The sequence below is a fragment of the Columba livia genome, chromosome 20 (genome assembly GCF_036013475.1).
Source record: "Columba livia isolate bColLiv1 breed racing homer chromosome 20, bColLiv1.pat.W.v2, whole genome shotgun sequence".
Classification (NCBI taxonomy): domain Eukaryota; kingdom Metazoa; phylum Chordata; class Aves; order Columbiformes; family Columbidae; genus Columba; species Columba livia.
In genome coordinates this window covers 1,766,736-1,790,439 of record NC_088621.1, presented here as the reverse complement: position 1 = coordinate 1,790,439, position 23,704 = coordinate 1,766,736, and the positions used below count along the sequence as shown (strand labels likewise).

Sequence of the window (23,704 nt, the reverse complement as noted above, 5' to 3'; positions counted from 1 at the left end):
TAATATTATCAGTTTTAGCTCGCTGGGGTGGTGTTTGCCTGAGGTAAAACAATCCGGCGGTGGAGAGCGGTGATAAGTGATGCTGTGCCCGAGCCAGCCGGGCTGTGCGGGATGTGACGCGGGGACCGGGGCTGCCCAGGGGAAGGAGCAGGGTGTTTGGATGGGAAGCGTTTCTGCAGGCGTTCCGCTGCTGTCAGCCATTTTAGGTTTCTGAATCCTATTTCCCTGGTGCTTCCCAGAGAAGCTTTTGGGGGAGTCCCCAGCTAAAACTCAAATTTGCATTTAAATGGAGTTTGGTGTGTTTTTTTTTAATGAGCAGGATGCATGGGAGACTCAGACTATTAGGTTTCCTTGTGGGAGAGTGCAGAATTCTCTCACCTTTTACATCCCACCCTCTCCCCGGTGCCTTTAACGCACACTTTAAATTAGACGTTAAAAAAAGGAATAGTGCGTCTTTAAGGAGAATATAATCATAAACAAATAAGTCTGGTTGCCCTTGCAGCAGAACTAATCTTCCCTCAGCTGGGCTGTGATATAGATCAGTAACAAGAGCCACGCGCAGGGGGTTCCTTTGAAATGCATAATACCTCCTCGTATAAATTGGAGTTGGTGTGATGGAGCTGTGAGATGACATATTGTGGCATGACCCCTCTCCACTGATTGTGGGTGAACCCTGCAAAGGTAAATCTAACACGGCGCTCACATCAGACAATTTCATTTTCATCACCCAGGGACAAAAACACAGCAACAGAATCTTTTCAAATGATAATCTGCATGCTGGGCGGAATATTTTTCCTTCCTACCTTTTTTTTTTTTTTTGCATGTTCAATTCATGATGTAGGTGAAAGGAATTATAAATCGCTTCCAAAGTTCATTCATTCCCTTCTTCTCATTCTTCCCTTTCTTTTCCTCCTTCTCTTTTTGCTTTTGTTCTCTCTCCCTCTCTCTTCTTCCCTTTGTCTCATTCTCTTTTGCCTTTTCTCTTATTTCTTTCTCTTTATTTTTTCTCTTTTTCCCCTTTTTTCTTCTATCTTTTTAGTCTTCTCTCTCTTTTCCTCTCCCTCTCTTTATCTTTTTTCTTTTTCCCTCTTCTTTCTCTTTTCTTTCTCCATCTCAAAGTTTGGCTGCATGTGTAACTGATTCATTCTTCTGATCCCCTCAGGGACATTCCAGTAATAATGATTTATAGGAGTGCAAAAATCTGTGCTCTTGCTGTTACCAACTAATATCCCTCCCACCCTCCAAAACGGGAGTTTTCTTGTAGCAGATCTCTCTGTACAAAACCTTCTCCTCTGCTTCACTCCCTTCGCCTTCCTGTGCTTCTCTGTTCACGCGTTAGGAGTAATCAGCTGGTTTGCATCATGCCGGCCAGGAATGCAATACCTGTCGTACCATAGCTCATCTAGAACTAGTTACAATGGACTAAAACGATGCTATAGCTGCTCTTTGTTCTTCTCTCCGGCGGTTTTGTGTTAGGCTCTAGTCTTTTGAGGCTAAGAGTGGTTTAGAGAAATCCCCTTTAATGCGATGTCTCTAATTTACCATAAACCACCTCCCTCACAAATCAAGGTGCATTTGCAAACCCTGCGCAGCTCCCAGGTGGATGTGAATTGTCCGTCCCCGTCCAACAGGTGCAGCTGATGGTTTGTGTAAACCGGTGACACCACTGTGGCGGTGGCTCCGCGGTGTTAACCGGGGCTGAGCTGTGCCGGTGCAGGTTTGGGGGTCTCCTTACCATCGCAAGCTCATGGATACTATGACCAAGGCAAATCTGGAAGGATTTGGGGACAACTGTGAAGGAAAACAAAAAGATGACCCTGTGGCTCTTTGGGTGCCAACCTGTGGCCAGTGTAGATCCAGATAAAGGCTTTTCAGCAATGCATTTAATTTGGCTGTTCCCAGCATGAAGGATCAGGCCCAGGGAGCTCTTGTCACAAGGAAAGGATTGAGTTGGAATTCCCAAGGAGAAAACAATTGGGGTCTTGGCACTTATGGCAGGGGAATACCACAATATGGTGCCCATTGCTGAGCAGAGGTTGTCCCTACACATCTGTCCCCCTTCCCACGCTGTCTGTCCCCGTATACTTGGCTGCAGGACAGACCATGGTGAGCAGAACAGGGACATGGGTGCTTGGTACCCTCACAGGTACGGCATGACCTTGAGACAGCCCCATTTCATGTCTGTGCCTCTGTTTCCCCATCGCTACCACTGAGATATCTTTAATTTATAAAGCAACGAGAAGATCTTCGCAACCTCAGCAGCCACAAGCTCTTACCAGCCCCACTTGGGCAGGGAAAACACGCAGGGCATGTAGATTTCTTCGGTGCACTTTGCATAACGCTGTTCACAATTAAATAACCCCAGCGCAGCCGACACCAACAGGGCGCATGGGGAAGGTTTAAATCTGCCCCCAGATTAGGACCATCATGGGCCCATAATCCCATGGCAGCCTCCTCATCCCTGATGCCGAGTGACATGGCGATTGTGCATGGACGGGAGACGCAGAGATGAGTTTGTCGGTTCCACCTAGCGTGATTGCCGTTTTCTCCCCACAAAGGAGAGGAATGAAATTGAAGGAGAAAAGGTCAGAAAGCCTTGGTCATCCTCTCCTCTTCTCCCAAATCACTTGTTCCTCTGGATGGAAATGAGAAATGACAGGTTCCTGTGCCACTTGGGACACAGGCAGCCCCGAGTGAAGCTTAAAGGAAAGCTGGTTGGAGCAGGGGTGGATAGCAATGAATGTCGCCTGTTAATAATGCATTTCAGAGGCACCGGATCCTGGTTATTGTTCGTGGCATCTGCTAACACCAAAGTGACAGTGACAAGTCCTTTGATTAGGAAGAGGTTCCCCAGCACCTCCTTCCTCTGGCCCCTGCGGAAGGTTTGTGGAAAGCATGTCCCTTTGCCTAAAATCCCCGCTGAACGCTGCTGCGGGGGGCTCAGCTGGGGAAATGGACTTGATTTTGTCTTCTTTTTCCACTTTGGTGCAAAAGTGTCTCAGCTCAAGTCCAGGAGGATCTCAGCCTGCGAGCACCTTTGGCTGTTTTCTCTTTCTGTTTCTCCTTCCTCACAAACTTTTCAAAGGAGGAACCATAATGATACCATCCATCCTCCTCATAATTCAGTGCAAGTCGGTACACATATTTTAAATCTCAGGGCATGGGTTAACAATCAAAAGGAAATGCAATCAGTGGCAGCATCCCCAAGTAGCCACCGACCCTACTTTGGGCAACCTCCCCTGCCCGCGTGGCTGGGGCTGGGATGGGCTGGGAGGTGGCAAGTGCTGCAGGGTCGTGTTTTCTCAGGTGGAGAGTTACTTTCGGTGGTGTTTGTGTCTCTGCTTTAGTTGTTGGATAACTGGTTATTCTGTCTACACATGCTTTTGAGAAGGTTGTGCAAGCGGAGTGCTGGTGCAGGCGATGGAAACCCTGGAACCAAGCAGCTGCAGCCACAGTGGGGGATACCTGGGAGGTGTGGGTGGAGGCAGCATCCGTGTCCTCCCAAAAACCATCCTGCTGGTTCTTCATATTGGCTCCCCTGAACTTACCCCTTGTGTAAGGCACACCTTAACAAGGTGCTTTCCATGAGATCAGTTTGGTCTGGTTTGCACTGTTACTTGTTTTTCTATTTCCATGCAAACATGAAAATCCTCATTTGACCCTTCTAACAGATATTTTATAACCAAGTGCTTTTATTTGGGTTGCAGGCAGAGAGTGCTACTGTGAGCAGGGCAGAGGCCCTCACCATGGGCAGGAACCGGCACCAACAGCCCGAATCCCGCAGCGATGCTCCTTTGTAGATGCCTGTCGGGATGCCGAGGAGCACACGTGCACTTGGAGAGATGCAGCGTGGGGAGCCCATCGGGTGCTGGTGAGGACAGGAGGACATTTTGGGGCAGCCCCGATGCTGCTTTATGGGTGCAGAGCCTGTCTGCTGCTGGGTTTCCAGGGAGAAAATGGAAATAGGAATCAGCGGAGCATTGGTACACACAGGCTTGTTCATAAGATCCTGCCTTTACTATGAGTATCTTCTCTTCGTTGTTTTAATTTGGCTTCCCAGCCACCCTGGAATGTCCTTAATGGGCTGCATGGGATTTTTAAATTTCTATCTGTTGAGGAAAGACACTTTTTCACAGGAACAAGGGCAAAAAAACCTACCTTGCATAACTGTGCTAAAACGACTTATGGAAAGCCACCTTGGCTGCAACATGGATTTGGGGCTTTCACACGGGCAGGATCTGCCCCCCAGCTCCTCCGTGCACTCACCGTCCAACTGGCACATCGGTGGCACCATCCTCCCCATGCTGGCAGGGACGAATGGAGCCCGTGGCCAGAGCGCTGTGCCTGCAGCTGAGCATCTGCTCACATGTGCTTCTCTCTTTGGGAGCAAGATGCCTTCTAGATGCCTTTATTCAATGCCCAGACTTGTTAGTGCTGGATTCTTCACCGAAGTTGGACCGAACCAGAGGAGAGGAGCTGACGACCCTTGGCTGCCCGTGGTCCAAACCCAGCACCAAACGTGCCCGAGCTGTCAGAGGTGTGTGGGGCAATTCTGCTCCACGGGCAGGATCTTTTCCCTCCGCCGAGCCCTCCTCTCCCTGCTGCCACTGTTTCCATGCTAAGCTGTACGGTTATAGATTTTAAGATGAGGTGCTTTAGTTTCCCGGCTCTGAGTTACCATTTGAAGCTGATATGACAGGCCTAAGGCTAGTACAGAAATTCGTTACAAGTTCCCATTCCGCAAACGTGTCACCAGCCGAATAGCCTCCCTCCGCCTGAGCCTATTTACTCTCTCGGGGATCTATTTTTAAAAGTTATTAGCAGATTACTGGTTTTCTATCAACCTCAGGCACCAATCTCCCAAAGTACCATTGTACTTTAATAAGGTGCATTTGATAATCTTCAGATAAAGGCACTGGAAGTGTGGGGGAGGAGAGGGAGAAAGTCTTGCACTGATTCATCTAAGGGACATGGGCTAGAAAAGGGTTAAATATACTCGTGTTTCTAAATGGCTGAACCACTGTATGTTGTAGTTTTCAACTGCAAATCATCTTTAATAGCAGACATCACGGGATGGCTCATTACATTAAGCTATTTTTCATGCTATCTCCTGTAATATCCTTTAATCCAATGCGTTTCAAATCACCTCAGGCTAAAATAAGAGACATAGCGATGTAATAGCCTAGTGTATTAGTGGGTTAATTGCCCTGTTGTACTCTCTAGTAGATATCTCTGGAATGAGTTCTATATTAATTGTAAATTGCTTAATACATTTAACTCCTTGAGCAGCTTTGTCCTCTGCTATGTCTTTAATGAACAAGGAAAGTTTGGAGTTGTAAACAGTTGTTTTCTCTGGTGGGCCCGCAGGGTGCCGGCCCTTCCTCGGCGAGCACCGATTAAAAGCTCTGGCAGAGGATGCAGCAGCAGTTCACTACCATGTACGGCTCTCAAAGTATCGCCCATAATGTGCAGCAGCTAGTTGGCTAAAATTACTGTTGCAGCGCTAGGCAGACGTGTCCACAGATCCGCAGTTACTTTTCTGAGGACTGGAACATAAGTGTCAGCAGGCTACCGGAGGGTAATGTCACTAATTCCTCTGGATTGCTCCCAGTTTGTGTTGGGGGAGTGGAAGAAGGAGCAGGCACAGTGGAGCTTGGAGGGTGTTGTATTATTTGAAGGTGAGACACACTTTATTAGTTTCTTCTGGGACATCTGAGTTTCTAAAAATCCTGATAAAAACGCTACTGTTAATTTAAAGGGAAGGCACAGAGGAGGAATTGCTAAAAACTCTGCGCTCTGAAGATTTAGAAGAAATTATTTCCTCAAGTGCCACCTATTGCTTAAAGCCAGCAGCACCGCAGCAGCGGTGGGAAGGAGACGGTGGGTCCATGGTTTGAATTTAACCTACGTGACTAAAAGTCACCTTCCTGGATCTGCCGGACCCCAGCTGTGCAGCTCGGGCCGTTCCCCTGCGCAACAAGCACGCTGACTGCATTACGGATCTCTTTTCTAAGTTTTACATCTCAGATAAGTATAATACTCATAAAGATGCAATTCAGGAAGCCTTTTATAACGCACTTAACTTTAAACATATGCTCAAGTTCCAGCACTTATAAGGAGCAGCATTTTAATGCTCCTTGCAGCTGAAGTGTTTAACAGAAGAGGGGCTTTGCTTTGGGGTTTGTCACGGGTGATTCAGGTGGGTCCGTCCCACCCCATGTGCACGTGGGCTATCTGCTGGAGGGCCCAGAGGGGTGTGCGTGTCCCATGCCTGTGTCGGGGTGCGGAACGTGGGGTGCAGCGTGGGCTTTCACCCCAGCAAGCTCTCTGGAAGTTTTCCTGCCTGCACTTGCCTGCAAGCTCGGAGATGGAGACACAGCACAGCTCCATCTGCCACAAGGAGATGTCTGATGTCTCTTCCCACCGTCCCCTGTGTCAGCTCAGAGATGTCAGCTTGGATTCTCTGAGCTGTCCTGCCTCTGACTCACAGGCATGCACACAAGCAGAGTTATTATTAATATTCATATAGTTCACATAACTTCATATATGATTGTTGCATATTAAAACAGCCAAGTAGAAGTTTCCATTGCTAATTAGAGAACGTTAACAGCAAACTCTCATAGATGGAGATGTGTTTGGAAAGGAAGCCCCAGTAATGCTATTTGTCCCTTGCAGTGAAGCTGTGGAATGGGAGGATGATGGAGACTGCTCCGTAACCCCACCAGGAACAGCGGGCAAGGAGACAGACTCGTGCTCAGGTGAACTCAACTAGAAATTACCCTGGAAATCAGCGTCTCTTCAGTCGCCCCTGTTACAACACAGCAGAACCAAAATGCTGCCCTGCTCAAAATGCTGCCCTGCTCCACTGTCAAATGGGCAATTTTGGTCTTTTTGCTGTCAGGTAACTTCTGATTTATACCTTGGGAAGTGAGAGAGTGGTCAGACACCCCCGGTAATTCTGCTCAAGCATTGCCTGTTCCCATGAACAACTCCTTGCATTTACATGAATAGTTAGCCTGGGCTAAAAGAAATATAAGCCCTCTGTTTTAAAACGTAATGCAAAGATATTTGTGAGAAAACGTGAATGAAAACTTCATAACTTGTAGAGGAAAGTTTCTGTGAAACCAGGGAGCCGGTTGTTCTTCAAAGGGAAGATACAAAGTGCTTAGCCTGCTGGAAAAAAAATCCATCAAGTAATTCTCTATCTATAAAATAGGTGGTAATGCAATCTGAGCTTAATTTTGATGGCACACTGTACTTCATAACAGTGACAACACCTTAAAAAATGTAATGAAAGGGCCTGATTTATTACTGAAATAATCCATTTAGCACTCCAATAAATAAAGGGAGAAAATACAAGCAATGTTTCAGTAGAAGGAGGAAAAAAAAAAAGAAGAGAGAAAAACTGCAATGTGTAGCAGTTTTCTGTAAATGCAGCCAAGACTGTGGCCACATGTTTTGGGGTTGATTACTTTCCCAAAGGCAAATATCAACTCAAAGTTAGATTTGAGATTTAGGCCTCATGTCCACTCTGCATTTTCATGTGCTTTGAAAACAGCAGCCCTGTGGCTTGGTGACACACAGAATGGTTTTGACTGGCCAGGGGGAGGAGAAAGGGAGGAGAAAACACGAACTTACTGCCTTACAAATATTTGATTTTGAATATGCTCTCGTAGCCATTAGTAAGTGCAAAGCAAACATATTTTCCCCTCCTGCCAAATTTGTTTTAATAACATGACGTTACTTCTGCAAATGTCAGCTCCAGCCTCTCTCTCTCCGTTTTGGCGGCACTTGGCCCGCAGTGAAGACTGGAGGGTTTTATACTCCCTCTACATCACTCCCATTAATCTGCTTAATATGCTACAGGACCTGGAGGTGGCAACGACAGCAAAAGCAGTAAAATCCTCGCGTGGCAGGTGTTTGTATTCAGGTACAGTGTCATGCTGGAGAGAGGAGCTGCCTTTATGTACAAAGAGAAACTTGCCAACATACTAAAAGCCATTCGGCAGAAGGAGTTGACTGAGGAGGGGGCTGGACTTGGATACCAGAAGTTCTGAGGCTGCACTGGACCAAACCTTGAGGAAGGATGAGGGAAGGATGCAATCATGGCTCTGTGGCTTTCAATGAGGAATGGTATTAGTTAGTGGTGACAGCTGCGGTGGTGGGGTTCTCCTGCACATCCCCATCGTTGGGGACAACATAAAGCCACGGAGCAATAACAGCCTTGTTCTCCTTGCTACACTAAGGGCCAGGCCCAGAGGTGTTGGCTGAACCTCAATGCGTATGAGAACATGGAGAACAGGAGGTGGAGGGGAGACCTTCTTGCTCACTACAACTGAAAGGAGGTTGAAGTATGGGGGGTGTTGGTCTCTTCTCCCAAACAGCAAGTGACAGAACGAGATGAAATGGACTCAAGTTGTGCCAGGGAAGGTTTAGATTGGATATTAGGAACACTTTCTTCCTGGAAAGGGTTGTTGTGCACTGGAACAGGTGGCCCAGGGCAGTGGTGGAGTCACCATCCCTGGAGGGGTTCAACAGAGATGAGGTTCTCAGGGACAGGGGGTAGAGGTGGACTTGGCAGTGTTGGGTCGATGGTTGGACTCAATGATCTTAAAGGTATTTTCCAACCAAAATGATTCTATTTCATGTCCTTATCTCCAGCCCAGGTCTCTTGGTGTTTCATCAGCCAGCGCTGTATGCCATTCCTGTGATCATAAAGCAAATGGGAAGTACCATGGGTGAAAAAATAGGTGACAAAAAGCAGCAAACTGCTGCCATGTGGGCCTGTGTAGGTGGATATTTTGCTGTGTGGTCTCAGAACATCCTGCATTGGTGGCTTCGTCCCTTGTGCCCGCGTCTCGGGCGGTGAGGCTGGAGGAATGGCTCCGGTGCCGCGTCCCGCTGCGCCCTGCCCGGCCCTAATTGGCCTGTTTGTTTTGCAATAAGTGATTCCTGCCTGTCTTGGGGTGGATTGTTTTTCACACCATTAAATGAAGTTCTGCTGTATTGATCCCTGTTTTTCCAATTTGAAGCCTGAAAAGTGATGAAGACATTTTCTTGTTTTCTCATGTAGTTTTCCCTCAGTTCATTTAGGTGACCTGTCTTTAGTTCCTTGCTCTGCTCACTGTAATTGCTTCTTCAGAGTAATGTTACACCGCCAGCGCGGTACTGCAGCTGGGGTATGTTTTTATGGAAGGATGAAGGAAGGCGAGGTTGAAGTCATCAACCAATATTAACTGTGGAAGGTTTGTCACAAGTGACATCTCAATAGCAGTGTCTCCGTGTCTCCTGCTGGAGCCTCAGTAAAATAGTGCAGAGGATGAGGCAGGACCATGGGACAGCTTTGTCTCTTCAAGCTGCTTAATATTTTGCTTAAGAGACGGAAACATTGTGGAATGTTATTTGGGAGGGGGCACAGATATCATCATTTGTGTCCTCTTTACCTTTGTGAAAAATCTTGACTGTTTGCATTAAGTTTTGCCAGGGATCTATTTTGGTTTAGCACTAATGTAAGGGGTGGATTTTTTCCAGAAGAGATCGATAGAACGGGTGCTGAACTTACGTTTCAGTGGCAAGTTTAATTAAGGAGGGAGCAATGGTTGCTCCAATGCAGCATCACTTGCAATTAATTACAGGATGAGGGCTAAACCGAGCCCATACACACAGAGAAGTCTTACAGTGGCTTCGGTAGACTCCAGGCTTTGCAGATGGAAACCAGAAGTGCAGCAAGGCCTGGGGAAACGCGAGAGGTTGGGATCGTTGTTCGTACCCCCGCGGTCTGGGACGGTCCCGCTGGAAACACGGTACCGCTCTGCTGGTTTCCCTCACGGTGCAGGAACCAAGTTTGACTTACTGAGTCTTTCATAGCAGCATTTTTTTACAGCCAGGCTCTTCTGGCACTTTTGCTCCCCAGTGGCAAACGGAGACACATAAAACATCTGTGTTTTAAGGAATATGTTGTTGCTTTGATTCCTTATGGAAGTGGATTTTGGTGGCTTTGCACTAAATGGTGGAGTGCAGCACTTTATTTTGCCTTTTGTGACAGGAAGGGAGCGAAGCAAGTGCTAATAATAAAGAGGCCAAATTGGCACCTCCTGTGCAAGGCTGGGGGGACGTGCCCCACCTCTGCGATGCTTTCCGAGGAGCTCAGCCCTCCCGCCCTCCTTTCCTGCTGGGATGTTGCTTATTAAAGCTGGGGGGGTGTCTGTGAACGCCCAGAGTCAAGCACAGCTCAGGTAAGATCAGGTATCGGCAGGATTAACTTATTTCCTGATCCTGGAGATATTCCTGTGCAGAACAAGCGGCCAGGAGGAGGGTCTGGGGTCTGGGTGTCCGGGGGCAGCTGTGCCCAGGGACCTGTGCAGGATCAGGGCACTCGAGGCTGATCTCAGGGCACACTTATTAGGAAGATGATTAATCTATTTATTTCGCATTACTGCTATTATTATTATGCGCATAAGCCTGAATTATGTAAGAACTTCACCGCACAAAGTGCGTCTGCTCACTGTGAGCACAAAATAAAGAGGAAAATGATTTCCTTTGAATATCTCCTGATCTAAATGGGTGGGAAGTGCTGAGAGAGGGCGGCTTTGCGGTCAAGATCTCTCTTCTGTGCTTTTTCTATCTACTGTTATGAGGTCCCTGCTCCTGAATAAAGTGTTATCACAATACCAAGTAATATATAATATAGACGAGAGACAGGGAAAGGGATGCAGTAGAAAAATAAACTTGTGCCGATGTATTTTTCCAAGAACGGCAAAGAAATCCAATGTGTGGTTTGAGAACATGGTGCCATATAGACATGTGGGGACAAACCCTGTAAATAATGTCCACTTGATCTGAATGGCATGATACATTTCCAAAGGGTAACTGCACTAGGCAAACAGTAGAATATAGATGAACAAAGAGGGTTTAATAATGTATTTATTTTCCAAATGTAAAATCCTTGGAAAAAGGCTAAAAATTAGGCAAGGGGCTAATTTGCAGGAAACGGTGATCTGTCCATCATCTGAGCAATGGGAGAGGATTTATTTTATATAAAAAAATATTGTAAACTACCTTATGACTATTGGTTATAAAAGAGCTGAGCCTTTCAAAAATCCATTTTAATAAAACACCGTATGACCTCATAGATATGCATAGGATTTAGAAATAACATGGATTTTAATGAAGGTACTTGAAAGGTATGGTGCCATATTGCAATTTTATGGAAGATCTTAGATTAATGAAATTAAACGTGAACTGCATTGTTTAGATGATGAACTTAAGGTCATATCTGCAGCATTTGAAAGAGAAACCTTGAGTGGAGGGTGTAGAATCATTGATTTAGACCCTGGTAGACAGCTGAATAGCAAGCATTGAAGCATGAAGGTAAATTCCCATATTTCATTGTTAGAAGGTTAGCTGGTGGCTGCCAGCTTTTCAGTGATAATCACCAACCAATTCCACCCTGTTTCAAAAAAGATTTTGCCTTTGTGTGCTAAGACACTTTTAAAAACCATTACTGTTCAAAGCAGGGGCACACTGTTTAAAGAGAAGCTATTTCTGCAAAATGCAGGATGGCAATGAGTTGATGCTGTCCTTGGATAGTGATGCTATTAAGTTCATTAGGATCATCATCCATTCAAAATGCTTATAAGGAGAATTGAGACTGTTTGCTGGAGACAACAGGGGCACCTCCTCCTGCAAGTCACAGTGACATGTCATCAGCAATTAGCTCTTTTACTTCCTTCAGATCTTTTATAAGACAGTGGTCCTTTTAGGTTTAAGTACTGTTTTCCTCCACGGACACAAACGCGCATACTCGCAGGGAATAAATGCACGCACATGCACATGTGTTAAACTAACAGACAAGAATTTGTACAACAGGAATGAAATCCTCAGGCCTTAAGAATAAGTGATAATAGAATGATAGTGCCAATTACTGCTGGAGAAGAGTGTTGTCACAGGGAACAGCTTGTGGAGACGGAAGGATGAGGGGCGGAGAAAAGATTCCCTTTTGACAGTTTGCCGTTAAAGGGAATTTGTCAAGGATGTTAAAATTAGATCTAACTGGGCCAGATCCTCAGATGACATAAATCAGCCTGTAGACTTCAAACCGTGATCAGGCCACGTACTCCTCTTTGTTCTTTCTTCATCTTTATTATCTGCATCATAACACTGCCTGAAAGCTGCAATGATGCTTTCAGCTCCATTGTCTTTGTGCTGTACAAATGCGGCGAGAGAAGCTATTCCTGTGCTTTCATCTGCTCTGCACAGAGACTTTTATTGCTTTAAACAGCCGCACGTTTTACAGAACCTACCAGGCAAGTGTGGGACGTGGGGACTTTGTCTAGACTAGGATTTAGGCTGCGATGTTCATATCAGTAAGACTGACCTGCTTTCAGTGTGGGTAACACGAGCTGCTTTCCACAGCGGCAAAGTGATGGAGTTGCTGTTAATGAGTGATGTTGCGTACTGGAGTGAGAGCGCTGAAACGGGAATCCATCATCCTGCATCCAGCCCTGCTGATTAGAAATATAGTCCTAATTAAATGGAGCATTTAGCTGCTGGAATGGCCTGCTAGGGTGCAGGGGTCTGGCTGGGTACAGGAGAGGGCAAACCTGAAAAAGACGCTCTCAAATGGGAGAAGATTCTGCACTTCCATGTATGTCCTCTTCCAGCCCGGATTTTTTGGCAGGTAAAGCTGAACTCTGACACATCATAGAAACTGCCTGGAAGCTGCCAGTAAGGAAATTAGAGAAGGAATAGTGTTAGATAATGGCATGTTAGATCACCTCTTTCATTACAAACTTCCTTGTTTTCTCTCTGGTGCACACCACAAACAGCTTGCATGTGGTTTATTTGTGTGTGTTTGGGGAGGAGAGGCAAAGGGAACAAAATCCTAGCCTTCTTCATTCAAAAAGGCAGTTGGGAGATTTAGAGACATGATGCTTATTAAAATAAATGGAAACTGTGTGTCTAAATCCCCTGGTCATCCTTGAAAATCTTGTCCCTAATATTCGTCTCGCAGTCATTTCCAAACGGGGCATTGCGCACCCCATCTCCAGAGCGTGTGTAAGTGCAAACGGACAGTAAAACCAGGATCACACAGGGGCTAAGCCCAGCTCTTTGCCATAGACTGCTTAATGTTCTGAGGAAGGAGAGAGGGTGATGGTAGAAAGCTTTGAAACAATACAGAGCGTTTTCAGGGAAACTCTTTATAGAAAAGCCCAAGTCCTGCAGAAGTCAAGGGAACGTGGCTCCTCTGCCCTTTCCAGAGGTTTCTGGTTGGCGCAGCTCTGGGTATCAGACAGAATAACTCTGCTGCGTCCAGTTCTGCCGAGCTCAGCATTTAATAGCATCATAACTTTCCATCCCTTCGTAAATCTTCCGACAAATGTTTTTTAATTTTTTAAAGAAACTATCAGCATTGGCCACTTCAGAAATGCTGACCCATTAAGCCTAAACAAGGAAGTTAGGGCATGTTAAATATCAATTGATTATAAAACCCATATTAATTGACGTTTAGCAGCTCCACTAATGGAGAGGAGCTCATTACATAGCAGTTAACCCTCAACGCATATATATTAAATAATCAATTAGTATTTATTTAACATACAATAACCTCCCTATTAGTGCTAAATTAAAAGCCTCTTTCTAGAGGCCTTGCAGAAGGCGCTGCGCTGTGCTCACCTGCAGCCAGGAATCTGCATTAACAGCCTCAATCTTGGTTACCTCTGGTGCCTCCAAGATGATTTTAACATGTTGAGTGAATGTATTTGTTAACCAGAGCTGCAGCAAAAGCAAACACCGTTCTCCTGCAGCACAACATGTTCTGTGGGCAGATCCTGCTATCGAGAAAGGCCAAGCTGAGAGGAAAGATGTGCAGAAGGATGTGCAAATCTGAATTCTTCCATCAAAGAGAGCTGGAAGAGGTTCACTGCTTTTCCCAGCTGCAGAGGGGCCTTTGCCGTGGGGCAGGACAACCTGTCAGTGCCACCAGGTGATGCCATCAGGGACACCCGGAGACTAAGACAGTGTCCAGGGTCACTCGCTCTGTTGCAGACAGACCACGAAATGTGAGTTTACCACATCGGACCATTCTGGCCCCTGGGTTTGTTCTTTGTTCACCAGATTGGGCTGGGGTGCAGGCTGTGCACCACGGTGACTGCCAGGCAGGAGCAAGGCCTGGGGAGGTGCTGGCTAGATTAAAGCTGAACCTAAGATAAGCTTTGCTTATCCTCCTGTGCCTGTCCAGTGCAGAATGCACTCCACTGACTCAGTTACACCCTGTAAAAATGCAGTTTTAACACTGCACTACCTTTTACGAGCAGAATCTCCAATTAAAACTCTTCCTAAACGATAGGAATTGTGGCACTTAGCAGCAAAAGGTGAATCAGGTTTCACAGAATCATAGAAGGTTTCTCCAGGATAAACACGGTGGCAAAAGAGCCCGTGAGTGTGAACTGAATTCTGTAGGGCTGTGTGAGGGCAAAGAGATGAGAAAAGCTTTGGCAGTTTGTCTTGTGGGCTGTGCAGCTCCATGCGGGGAGAACGGCCCTGGGAGCTGCTCATCGCGAGGATGCTCAGTGCCGAAAAGTGAGCGAGTCGCTGCTCCTGTGGTCCCAGCGCGATGCAGAGACCCGGCGGGGAGAGGGAAACCGAGGGACTTGCGCACAAGTGAAAGACCTTGGAAGTGGAAGGAAAGTCTTTTCAAATGTAAAAAGAAAGGAGAACAAAGAGATGAGCAGACAGCAAGACAATATAGAAGGCGAAGAAGTGGCGCGGCTGGGTAATGGAAATAGGGCAAACTGGGGAGCTCAGAAAAGGAATAGCTGAACTAAATTGCTCAAAATGAGTCTCTCCTGTGTTATGTCCTGAGCTGCCATTTATATCTGTGTGGCATATTGAATATTAGCCAATGGATTCACTCTCATGTCTCTCTGGTGTAAAGGGGTGACAAGGCAGAGTATGGCAGGGAGCTATTCTGTTTTCCTCGGAGCCTGGGTGAGTTTTATATTGGGGTCTAATAGGCCCAGAACCTATTTGGAGCTGAATTGTATCACCCCTGCCCTATGCAATAATCTGTTTTCTGGTGAGGGAAAACTGGGAAATCAAGCAGCTTCTCCAGAAAGTCAATTTTGGTTCTCAAAATGGAGCCAGCTTGAGAAATTGTCATTGATCCACTTCTGAAGTTGGAGTGAATTTCCATAAAAATAATCAGATGCTCCCAGCTGCAGAAGTTTGTAATGCCCTGTGTTTAACCAGGTGGGACGGGCGGGCTGGGGGAGCGGGGGCTGAACAGGTCTCAGGATCCTTCTCTTCACGGTACCAATTCTGAACAGGGAGACGGGTGAGGGAGGGGATGGGGACGATGCCTTAGCCGCCTTCTTTGTAACATCTGGGCAAAAATGAGCAAATGAAAGCAGGGGTTTTGATGTGACCCTCAGCTGATGGCAATGGGACAGCTGTATTAGATTTCTGACACTGGGGACCTGGTTTTGGACTGGAGCAGGGAATGACAGCTCGATCCCAGAGGTGTAAAGAGAGAAGTGCAAGGAAGAGCAGGGCCCTGCTGGGGCAGCCTGATGGTACAGGGTGTTTTATACCCGTGTGAAAGGGGGTGCACGGACCCCAACCTCGACTGCTCCCCTGCCGAGGGAAGGGAGAGCCCCAGCCTGTCCTGAGCGCAGGGTGGCGCAGGGAGCCAGCGCACAAACAGGCAAATAAGTGTGGATTTGAAATATTAGCAGGTGGAGTTTAGTGAAGGAATACGCAAAATAAAGCAACACTGTTTGGAGGGGAATAATTAAGCTGATAGAAAAATGGCTTTAACCATTTTGGACCTCATGGAAGAGCCAAATGCCATTTTACTGAGAAAATATGATTGTGTTTCAGGTTTCCTGTGGGGTGTAACATCAATGCCGGCCCCTCCTGCGGCTCGGGGTGGACTTTGCAGTTTGTTCTTCACTACGGTAGCAAGAGACCTTCGTGGTGTTTTCCCTCCAAGGACAGCAGCAGTAGTCTGAGCAAGCGATGGTCACCTGTATTCACAGGTATATGATGTATTTTTAGCACCTGCAATAAATTACTTCTTTTTTTCCTTAGAGCTTCTGGAAACATTCCCAGTTCCTGGCCTATTCATCAGGATGATTGTTATATTTCTGCCACTGAAAAGAGGGAAGTACCTTTTTTTTCCTTACTATTTATTAGCATGTATGGTAGTGCGAGGGACTGTGCCGGGGAGGGGAACCTGGTTGTGAGCAGCACTGGGTAAACACAGCAGAAATGACAGTGACAGTCCTATCACAGAGCGTTAGCGACTCAAACAGCCACGTCAGTCAAAGAATTTGAGAAAAGGGACGTAACACAGCAAAAGGAAGAATGTGACAGTTTGCAAACACTGAGTGAGTTGCCCGATTTTTTCATAGGTGTGTTCTTTAAGTATCCGGAAGGAAATGCAAATGAATTTTATCCTGGACAAGCCTATGTGCAAGCTGGGTCTGTTGGAGCTTCATGTTAGACGTGTGGGAATTTCTCTGTCTTGTAGAAAGAGAGGGTTTGGGGGGGTCTCCAATGGGTTGGGAGATCTCCGATGGGAGTGGGGGGATCTCCAATGGGTTAGGGGGGATCTCCAATGGGTTAGGGGGAATCTCCAGTGGGTTAGGGGGGATCTCCAATGGGTTGGGGAATCTCCAGTGGGTTAGGGGGGATCTCCAATGGGTTTGGGAATCTCCAGTGCGTTGAAAATTTCAGGAAATTATCCAAGGCCTGTTTTTGCCGAGCTGCACAGGGTTTATATATCACTGAGCCCTAGGGAAGGGCAGCCTTCTGCTAATCTGTTAATGATAAGTAGATAAAAGTAGTTAACAGAATCAGTGGATCAAAGGCAAAACCAAAAACACGCTCAAACTTAAGAAATTTAGGGAATTAGGCTAAATGTTTTCTATTACACTGAAATTTTGCCTTGGAGAAATGATCACACAGAAGGAAATTCCCTGGGAAAGCAATTAGCAAAGGAGGCTGCAGAATTATTTTAGTTAAACTGGCTGCAATGTTAGGAATTGCTGTTGTCCATGGGCTGATTTCGGCTCGCCCGGCTCCTGTGCTGCCTCTCCTGCCCCAGTGCCTGAGCTGACGGGCAGGACTTGGCCATGAACTCCACAGCCCAAGGAAGACGTTGCTTGTTTTCAGGACAGGATGAAATCACCCCGCATACATCCTCTATCTATTGCCTTTATGGGCAAGGAAAGCATAAATGCCTTTCCCACCATTTTATTTATTGGCTTTTCTCTGTTTCCTGGGTAAGCCTTTTACTAATTTTGTTTTTAGCACTTGTGTGTGAGAGTCTGTGTGGGGCAGGCGTGCGTGTGTTTAGGAGGTTAAAAAAAATCTCTTGCTGTCAGCAAGTGATGTTACAAACCTGCTCTGACAAGGCTGGTTGTATATTTACAGTTGGTGAGAGCGAAGGCTTCATCAATCTTCACGCTTTGAAAGGGACAGGCCCGCTCCCATGAGCACCTGCTCGGGGAGAACAGCTGAACTGTGACTTTCCAGGGAGCTGGCTGTAAATTTTAGCCATTCCCCGTGCAACCCACGCATGCTTGAGCTCTTTAACCTTCCCCGGCTGGCAGGAGTCCCAGCAATCAGTTTAGTGCAAAGACTGGGCTTCTTTTTAATTAACCTTTTGTTTCCCACTGCAGGTGTTTCAAAGTTTCTTGATGTTAAAAAGGAAGAGGGAAAAAATTGTTTGCAGAGGTGCATCTGCTCTTTTCCGCTTTTTCTACGCTTGGTGATCAAACGGGATCAGTCCTTCTCGAGTTTCCCCTCCACGTTTGCCTCCTGGATGCACGTCCATACCAGCACTTGCTGGGAATCATAGAATCACAGAATGGTTTGGGTTGGAGGGACCTTCCCAGCTCCCCAGTGCCCCCCCTGCCATGAGCAGGGGCATCTTCACCAGCTCAGGTTGCTCAGAGCCCCGTCCAGCCTGGCCTGGGATGTCTCCAGGGATGGTTCATCTACCACCTCTCTGGCCAACCTGGGCCAGGCTCTCACCACCCTCAGGGGCAAAAAAAATCTGCAGCATGCATTTCCCTCAGGTATCCACAGAAAATTTTTGTACAAATGCACTTTAGTTTTGTCCTGCAAGGCCACGTTTCCTTCCTTTGGAAGGCACCTGCTTTTCCAACCCGCTCCTTCTCCCGTCACCTTTCAGCAGACACTTGACTGCATCGCTGTGCTGATGTTCTGTTTAATTAGTTTGGCCTCTTGCACCCAGCCAGGGGAAGTTTGATTATAGACTCTCTGAATACTTCTGCAGGCTCCGCTCTTCCCAGAGTGCTCGCTCAGCCAAAGGAAGAACAAACAAACAAACACAGGAACCTTTCCTGCAGCTCCAAACGGGCCATCCCGCATTAACCACGTTTAACGCTACGCTGGACAAGGCCAGTGAGGACACAGTTCAGAAAGCGCAGTAGGAAAGTGCAGGGAGAGGAAGTAGATGGATCACACGTGGGACGTGCAGCAGCGGTTTTGTATGTAAAAGCACTTGGTTTACTTGAGACAGGTTGTGTTGTTAATTAAATGAAGCTGTATCACTTTGGGAGGAAAATATTCCTGGGCTGTGGGAAAAGAGAAGTATTGTCCTGTTTGATCAATCAAATTATTAGCAGAAAAATAACCTGTTGTATCTCTAAGAAAATTCATATGTGGAAATTTATCACTATAAATTTATACGTTTAAGCCCCACTTAAAACAATAAAATATATCTTTGAGGGAAAGTTTCAGACTTTTCTGTATAAGAGGAATAATGGTTTCTATAATTTAATAGGTGCTAAATTTGGTGAGGAGTGCCAGCAAATCCATTTCACATAATGATATTTTATCTCCCTTGAAATGGTCACTTTCCTGGATGCCTTTTTATTGGTTCCCTTGTCCCACAAAGTGTCCAAGGTGGTGCTGCTCATCCCCAGCAGCTGAGCACCAGCAGCAGTGACCAGAGAAACCCGTGAATAACGGTGACACGCAGAACGGGCAGGAACTGCATGACAGTTAAATGTGCTCCCTATAAATAAAGAGCATTTCTACTTTGACCCTCAGGGCTGTGGCTTTTTAGCGCTTACTTTTGTAGGAGGTAAGGTGGTCACAGCCATTAAAAACCAAAGAGGAGCTGAGAACAACTTCAGGTGAGGATAACAGAAAAAAAATAGGGTTTCCAAAGAAGATCTCACTGGAAGTTTCAGCTCGATCAAAATCTGAAATTGCCCTCAAGTGAGGGGCTTTATTTACATAGGTGGTGGCAATTTGCTTTTTGGTAAAAGGAGTGATTTATTTTCTTAGGTACCCAATTGCAAATTCACAGAGCCAAACCTTTTCCTCCTGGAGCTCTACTGAGATGGAGCAGAGCATTACTTATTACTTATTACAGGTGTTTAGAGCCCTTGTAGTGTACATCACCCAGAAACTAAAACTCGTGGGTTTGGTTTCATTCTGGCTGGTGCTTTATACTGTCTAGAGGGAGCAACCGCAGTCTGTGACCGCTGTCACAAAAGATAAACTGGGTTTCAGGAAAGGGACTAGGGGATCTTTTCTTGGGGAAAAATAACTGGAAAGCTGGAAGAAAATCAGAACGAAACAGAAGTGCTAAATATACAAGGGTAGGTCTCAGAAATGCAACATACAATATTATGATGTGATAAATATACTTAGTTTAAAGTGGCAAGTGACATTCACAATCAACACAAGGTGTTTGCTGCCTTCCCTCTCATATGTTGTATATCCGCAGGATCAAAATGGTCTGAGTTTTGCCACCCTTTGAATTCCCCGCTCTAAGGAGCTGGGTGTCTGCCTGGGAGCTCCCGCAGCCCTGCCCGTGCGGAGAACACGGATGTGCCAGCGTTTGGTCCTGAAACTGCAACTTCAGGATGAAGCGAGGAGTAAAAGAAGTGACAAGACACACGAGCCATTGTGGGAAATGAAGGGAAGACTCTGAAAATGGTTATAATAAATAATCAGAAATGTTGCGCGGGCCAAAGGAATAATAGATCAGCGATGGAAAGACTCTAAAAGCCGCCGAGAGTTATTGATAGACACTATGTAAGGAAAAAAATAATCCCTGATGGTTTTGCCTTCATGTTCCCAAAGGCGAGTGGCAGAATGAAAGATACATTTCCTTTTGCATAAAGAAGAAATATTGAAGGAAACTGAGCAAAGGTGATGGAGAAATTAAGAGTGTTAAAAGACCCTGAAAGCATGTGATCCATGTCAAATCCCTTTCAGGATTTAGAGCTGAGTCAACAAAACCCAGGAAAACTGTCGAGGGCAATGAAGACCCTTTGAAGCCCAGAGATGGAGAAGTTCCTGCGGATGTCAAGTCCGGAGCGCCGAGGAAGATTTCCAGCAATGCAAGCTGGTGGTACAGAGGAAGGTACCTTGCATGGCTGGGAGGCCAATGTGCACTTTAATCTGGGGGTTGCAGTAGAGAAATAGTTAGGAGAAATTATGAGTTTAATTAAGGAAAACCATCAAGGATTAAAAAATTGAAAGCTGTGCCAATAAAGGGAGAAGAACACTGACAGTGGCTTTCTGAGGAATTAATGCAAATCACAGGCCAGAGAAAGCCAAAAGATATAATTTCTGCAGTGGCAGGAAAGGTTGGATGTAACACAGTCAAGAAGTGTAATCTGGAGTAAAACAAGTGTGGGACACGTGTCTGGCTGAGCACTGGGCTGGCGGGTCCGTGCAGCAGAGCTACTTGTGAGGATGTGCTGGCTTGTACTGCCGAGAACGGGGAGGTGTGATGCTGAAGGAACTTCAGGACACAACATAAAGTGATTAGGGAGGTGAATTTAACTGAAGGAGGCACAATTCAGAGATAAGAGGAAGGGAACAAATGCTCAAAGGGTTTGAGGGCACTTGGCCTGGCTGGGGAACCAGCGAGCACAAGGTCAACACAAGCACTGATGGGGCAATTTTCTGTGTTTCTGCAACAAATTGCAATGAAAGATTTCTGATTCACACACTCTTAATTAATTGAAACTCCAAGTATCCTGAAGTAGAAGCTAAACAGCTACCATCCAATATGATGCATTCGACTTTCCAACAGTTAACCAGGGGGAAACCACTCTTCAAAAACCTCAGTAAGTGTTTGGGAGGAAAACAGAATAGTTTTGGTTCTCTCCAGCTGTATGATGCCCATTTATTTGGTATCCAAACAACTTTAAAGCACTCACATGCATTTTGCCTACAGGAACCAGATTAAAAGGACCACGGGAAGGACTTTGCCTTCTAAATCTTATGTCTTTGTTTCAGGAAAAATTCCCATTCTTCTACAGAGGAACAAAATGGGAGCCAGGATCTGTATTTGCAAGCAGCCTTGACAAGAGCAACGTGTTGAGCTGCTACCGTGCCCCACAGCTGGTCCTTCTTAGGTCGGTCTTGTAAATCCAGACTCACTGAAGTTTTCCAGGATGAATCCACTCGCAATGTCCCAGCAGGAAGGGGCAGGACAGCGGGGGCTGAGCAGCCCCGGGTCGGTGCTGGCCTGGGGGGCGACGTGGGGCTACACGGGGACCCTCCTCTGAGCTCCAGGGAGCTCTGCACGGCATTGGGGGCAGTAAGTAAAAAGGAAAGAGAACCAAAAGGCAGTTTCTGCAGCGCCGCTCCACAGCAAGGCTGTGAGGGAGCACACCCCACCTGCCTCAGACCATTGCCAGTGAGGAGACAGCTGCCCCACACTGTGCCGCCTTTAGGAACCCCCTCCCCACCCCATCCCCACCCAAGACTGATTAATTTGTGCAGATAGAAGGAAATGAAGAAAAGAAGAAGAAACACGTCTCTGTGGAGGCCAGCACGTCGCAGGGCCAGCTGGGCCGGGCTGTGCTGCCTGTGGCACGGCTGCTGCCCCATGCCCCATCTCGGACTGCTCCTCGGGGACCGGCACCCTGCGAGGGGGAGGCCAAAACTCCCGTGCACGTTGTCCTCAGGTACAGCCCGGGGCGGGGGAGGACTTTGGGCGGGTCGTGGCTCTGTCCCTGCCTGGGACACGGGCTCCGTGAGGCTGCGTGGGGCACACGTGGACATGGCGGCCGGGCTGCGAGGGGCCGCGGCGGCGCTCGGGCGGCCGCTCCTTAGCCGAGCTCGGCGGCTGAGCCGCCGCTAGAGGCTGCTCCTCACCTCATTAAATAAACACAAACAACCATTAATGAAGGAGCCCGTGCCAACCGGAGCTGGCGGCGGGTCGGGGTGAAGTCGGGGCGGCCGCCGCCGCCATGGCCGCCGTCCTGAGGGTCTCTGCAGATGGAGGGATCCCGAACGGGGAGATTTTGGCCTCCCCTGCCCCATGTACTGGAAAGATGTGGGGATATCTGTAAGAATTTAGAGCCTCAAATAAAAATATTTATATAAAGCAAGGGTTCTGCTCTGGGATCCCAGCAATCGCTGGTGGCTTTGCCAGGCAGTTGTGCAAGAAATGCACCTAAACAGGCGCCCCTTGCAAACATCTCCCAAGAGAAAGATTTGCGTGAGATCTTGTTTGTGAGCTAAATTCCTTTGTCTCAGAGGAACTGGTGCATGTGTTGCTGTTCAGACTGCACCCCAGATATTAATTCCTTTTTCACTTGGGTTTGTAAAACAACAACAAACCAACCCCGAGCTGGTGGGTTCGTGGCAGCAGCGGCCCGGGCGCTGCAGCGATGGCCGTGCTGGGCCCGGCGCCATCAGCGAGTGTTGCTGTGCTGTGTAACTTACACCAAGAAAGCTGTGGTTGTTATTAATCTCAGTTCTGCTGTGAGCTGCCGCTTTCACAAAACAATATACAACTTCATTCAAGCATGCTATTGTTGTTGTCTGCCTGGCACTTTAGGCTGCTGTGTGAGGGAAGGTTTTATAGGCTCAACATTTACAGTAAGTAAATATCAGCATTTTTACCAGCCTCCTTCCTCCTCTCTCCAAAGCTCAGACTTTATTTCCGCTCCCCCCCTCCTCTTTTGCCACCAACTTGATCTTATTAGTCTGTAAAATTATAGCCTTGTCGTAAACATGACATTCTGAACTAAGGAGAGCCCTTAGCAGTGATATTTTCATTTTGTGTTTTTCATCAGTGACGTTGGTCCAGGTTTTTTTTTAATAATTATTACCTTTTTTTTTAAGGATAAAGCTGGAAAGCCCTATCCATTTCCTGTAAAAGGCAGTTTCTCTCTGTCAGTATCTGTCATGCCGTGCACACTTTTATTTTAAAACAAGTGCTGCAATGGACAGACCAGACTACATCAGGGTTTTCTCCCACTCTAATTCCCATATTCAGTGGCGCGCAGTATTTCTTGTTTAGCCTCCCTGTGCTGCTGAGAAGTGCATAGGAAGGGTAAACAAGAAATAAACGTTAAAGAAGTGCTGGTATCCTGTTTTTGCAGACAGGCAGGTCTAACTGTATCTACACAGAGTGGCTCCGGTTGCATCTGGCCACCATCCCCTGGCCTGAGCACTCGTGTCTGTGCTGGGGAGATGCTGATTCCAGGTCCCAGGGAAGTTCTTGTACAGGGTGGGTATCACTTGCCCGTTGCACACAGTAAACACTACTCTGCAAATTCGAAGCCGCAAATGAGTGAAGATGATACAGACGTGGCTTGGAGGCTTTGGGCTTACTTGCAGTTTCTCAGAGGCAGGTGTGATTGTATCTTTGTGTGTAGCTAGGAGGGCTGTGGAGGCGCAGATACATCATGCG

At 46.9% G+C, this 23,704-nt stretch overlaps 1 long non-coding RNA gene across 1 annotated transcript in view; it reads left to right on the top strand.

Moving 5' to 3' along the window:
- LOC110359378 (uncharacterized) overlaps window positions 1-23,704 on the top strand; it is a 201,331-nt gene that overhangs the window by 9,719 nt on the left and 167,908 nt on the right. The window contains exons 2-6 of the long non-coding RNA XR_010467325.1: window positions 3,708-3,871; window positions 6,676-6,758; window positions 15,880-16,037; window positions 17,685-18,518; window positions 19,769-21,968. This is a non-coding gene — a long non-coding RNA (uncharacterized LOC110359378). The remainder of the gene's footprint in view (window positions 1-3,707; window positions 3,872-6,675; window positions 6,759-15,879; window positions 16,038-17,684; window positions 18,519-19,768; window positions 21,969-23,704) is intronic.